General features: G+C 37.4%; 1 long non-coding RNA gene across 1 annotated transcript in view; it reads left to right on the top strand.

Annotated features, from left to right (window-relative positions):
- The first annotated feature begins 324 nt into the window (after positions 1–324).
- The window catches only part of LOC107082326, a 5,715-nt gene continuing 1,724 nt past the window's right edge, over positions 325–4,315 (top strand). Inside the window, exons 1-4 of the long non-coding RNA XR_001481133.1 lie at positions 325–390; positions 584–610; positions 1,096–1,156; positions 3,500–3,622. This is a non-coding gene — a long non-coding RNA (uncharacterized LOC107082326). The remainder of the gene's footprint in view (positions 391–583; positions 611–1,095; positions 1,157–3,499; positions 3,623–4,315) is intronic.

Here is a 4,315-nt window from a genome sequence, read left to right as displayed (position 1 = left end):
CAAATGTTAATATTCTCCAGAGTGCATTTTAAACTTAAAAGAAAAAAACATATGCTAGTTATTCTCAAACTGTCTTTATAAGATTATTCAAAGCAATGTAACGCTTTAAGTGTTTCTTTGTTTTTTTGTTCTTCTGGGCCAAAACAACAAAACTTACTTAAAATATTTAATGAATAAACGGAGCGTTCAACACACGTGCCGTTAAAGATTAGTTGTGATAATGACTGATATTAGAAGCTGACTTTATTTCAGTAAATTTCTTGTTTTTTAACACGCATGATATTTGTTCGCTTTTAGGTCTTTTTGGTCTTCTACGTTTGCCGTACGGAGATATAAACTTCCGTTGGACCGGAAGTCCCGCCCCTTTTCGTCCCCTCGCTGGCTGACTGAGTGAGTTTCACGTTCACACACCGACCAAATAACAGAACAAATCCTCATCCATCCTCCATGTAAAGCATAGATGCAGCCTTATAACTAACAGAGTTTAATAATATAATATTTATCTCTAACTTTGATGTTAACATTTCTTCGCTAAGTCTATTATTGTCAGTAAATTAACCCCAGGTTCTCTGATCTTCCGCAGTCATCGGTCCGCTCTCACGGCAACATGGTGAGTACTTCCACGCTTTTTAAACACTCAGTCAACAATGCTTATAAAATAATTACTGTCGTTTTTCGCTACATGTGTTGAATTAAACCAGCTAGCTTAGCGGTTATTAACCAGTAATGTGCAGTTAGCTTTGGGTGTTAGCATTAGCAAGACGCAACTGTTGGGCCCTGCCTCACTTTACCTTTTAGACCGATGGTAAATTGTGTTTTAGTTTATATTGTGGTCGAAAGCGATGTGGACTCATGTTTAGCCTAAAACTGAGCCGTTAGCTTGATTTACTGACAGCAAGAAGTCCAAACATCACAGGCTGAAGTGCCGGTGATGCATTTCACAAACTTGCTAGAATAAAGGATGGACCAAGTGCTGAGTTTCGGCTTTAAACAGAAACATCAGTTCCACCGGTCCACTGACAGCAGCTATCAGACAGCCTCTGTCTTTTCTCTTAGATTCTCCTTTTGCTAATGATCTGTTCTGTTTGTTTTTAGCCACGTAAGATAGAAGAAATCAAAGATTTCCTGCTGACAGCCAGGAGGAAGGATGCCAAGTGTAAGGGATTTAATTTATTTTTTTCATTTCAGGTTTTAATATCTTTGTTTCTTGGGATTCTCAATACTATATTTTGACTTTTCAAACAGTGAAAGATAGGCTCTAAGTTCACACCTTAATGCTTTCTCTCTCCAGTTATTTTCCTTGAAAAGAGATCACCCAGGATGAACTCTTTAAATAACATTTCATAACTTAATGTATTAAATCCCCATGAGATAGGAGGACAGATTCAGATAGAAATTGTAATCTTAGATCAGATAAGTTTAGAGTTACAGAAGGCAGATGCTCACCTCTCAGGTGGCCATGATTAACGGTTAAAAAGGTATTTTATACATCTCCAGTCTGCCGCATCTTATTTTACATCATAAACATTAGCAGATGAGGAGACACCCATGGCTCCAGTCTTATTAAAATATGGCACTTCATTCTTAGCTGAAGGACGCCGCTCTCATTCCATTTCCAAATCATTGCCGCATACAGAATGAAGATTATGACGGTATATTCGGACAGAGAAACTGCACTGATTAGATTAAAACATCAGTTCTGACACACAACAGGCAGCCAATACCAAGGTGTAATAAATTCACACATCTTCAATGATAATTATTGTAACAAAACTGAAGCCCAGTCTGTAGATGGAGGGCCTCTTATTTGGGTTTTAACCTTTTTCCTGCCTCTACCATGGAGTATCAGGACAAAACTAAGAGAAATGTCATAAGATTACAGCTTTATTCTATTAGCCGAAAACAATTACTACCTTATACTAGATTAAAGTATTAATATTAAGACTTAACTGTTGCTAATTACAATAAAAACCCACAATGTTTTAACAGGGTTTCCGCGGGTCATTTAAAGTCATTAAATTATCTTTTTTTTTTTTAAAGAAGGCCTTAATCGGCATTAAAATTCATTCAATGCAATTACTGTGGCATTTAAAATGGTTTATTAAAAAAGCATTTATGAAAACAATTTCCTCAAACATATATCAAGATGATTTGTGCGGAAGTGCCTCTGGTTGATCGTAAAGTCGTATGCTCTGAAAATAAGCTTCGAGGCGCAGAAAAAGCTAGAGAATTGGAAAAACGAATTTGGGACATGGCTGCAGCCTGAAAACGGTAAAGATGAAGGATTTTGCAGTGTTTTTATATAAGGATAAGTATTTTGCCAAGTTAAACTAGAAAGAAATGGTTTCTCATAATATGAATATATTGTTTTAGAGAGTGAAGGTTAAACTCCCTTTATTGTACTCAGATAAACTTCCTATTAGGGTGGGAAAATTAAGAGAACAAAGGCTTTTAGTTATATTTTTTTATTCATTTCATGTTTTTGAGACATTCTTTTATATGAACGCCAAATGATTTATCTAACCATAGGTTTTTACGGTTAAAAATAAAGTGGACCGTTTGATTTTAAGCAAGTTTGGCGTTAGTTTTGGTATAAGACAATAAGTTTGAAGAGGACGTCTTCAACTATCCATAAACTAAAACGATGTTTACATGTGGCTTTATGGTTAGCTGGTGCAATGCTCAGTTTCCATCAGAACTGGAAATAATTTAGCTTCTCTGCTGGAGGATTTAAAAACTGCTTTTTGTTCATAAAAATGTTCAGTATTCATTTTTCACGATTAAATAGGCTGATTTAACGCAGTTTTCTTATACGACTTAAGATTATGCAGACTATAATCTTGGTGCAGGGTTTCTTATTTTATATTTAACATTTTAAGATGGTAAAACAACCAGTAAACCAGAGGATTACAGCAGCGACTATTTAAAGCTTCAGTATAGTGCTGGAACACATCTAGCGATCTTTCCCAACGAGAAAAACACAATCTTTTCAACATGGTCAAACATAAATACTGCTCTCCGCATCCTCTGCCACGGTTGTTGTTTTTTCTTGCCGTTTCTTCACAGCAAGACCCAGAATGGGGCCCTTTGTCGAGTATTAATGGGGTTCAGGTCAGATGAATGTTACCTGGCCGTTCAGACACAGGTCGCCTTGGAAAAGGTCTGATTCAGGACCACATAGTCAAGCAGCCTGGGTCACATTGGAAAAAATCGGATCTGTGTTGTTCAGACTGCCATGAAAAGATCGGATCCAGGTCGTATATGGGCCAAAAAAATCGGATTTGGGTCCCTTCCGGCTGCAGTGTGAACGTAGCCTCTGACACCTCTGCTTTAGCCAGTTAGTTTACCCTGATTTGTTTATATGAAAAACACCACCTGAGGCAACTGTTTCAGAAATATTTCAACTGTGTTAGATTATCAGTAAGATGTTGAAGTGAAGCATAAAGGCTCCTGGGAACTAAAGCAATAAAATAGAATATGTATTGGTTTTGTCTTTCAGCCGTAAAGATCAAGAAGAACAAGGACAATGTGAAGTTCAAGGTGCGCTGCAGCAGATACCTGTACACCCTGGTCATCACAGACAAGGAGAAGGCAGAGAAGCTCAAACAGTCCCTGCCTCCAGGTCAGTGATCGGCTGCAGAGCGGCTCTGTTCAAAGAAATAAACCCTTAATTTAGACTTTCTCTTTAAAAGTTTTGGAAAACATTTAGTTTTTAGAACAGGATTCAAATGTAGCTTTTCCTGATGAGCTGAGAAACTTCATCCAAGAATTAAATGAACGGTTTGTTTTCCTGCATTATGTCCGGCTTAATAAAACAGCTTCAGAACTGGAGCAGAAATTGAAGTTGGGGGGCATTATGGGAGAAACTCATTATGCTCACTGGGCAGGAAAATAACCCAAAGTTAATGTTACACAGTTCGTTCCTGATTAAATAAAGTTGTTCACAAATTTAGCCGGAAACGTGGATTGAAGCTGAATCAGTGGCTGGATGTCAGACTATGGTGGAAATCCAGCTTCTGTGGAACTTGTGCAGCAAATTCCTTAATATTTGACATTTTGAAATCGGAAACTAATGAATCAACTGGAGCCAAACCAGGAAAATTAGACTTCAGGTTTCTTTTATAAAACAAATGGTGGCTTTTGCTCCTGGCATTTCCTCTATTCAGTTTATTTCTATAGAGCCAATACGTGTCATCTCAAGGCACTTTCCAGTTCATCCAGTCAGATTGATTCAAAGTTTTATATTTAATGAAAACTAGCTGATTATAGCGACAGTGGAGAGGAAAAACTCCCTTTGAACAGGAAGAAACCTCCA

Source organism: Cyprinodon variegatus, unplaced genomic scaffold (assembly GCF_000732505.1).
Source record: "Cyprinodon variegatus isolate N-32 unplaced genomic scaffold, C_variegatus-1.0 Scaffold50, whole genome shotgun sequence".
Taxonomy (NCBI): domain Eukaryota; kingdom Metazoa; phylum Chordata; class Actinopteri; order Cyprinodontiformes; family Cyprinodontidae; genus Cyprinodon; species Cyprinodon variegatus.
This window is presented reverse-complemented; position numbering and strand designations above follow the sequence as displayed.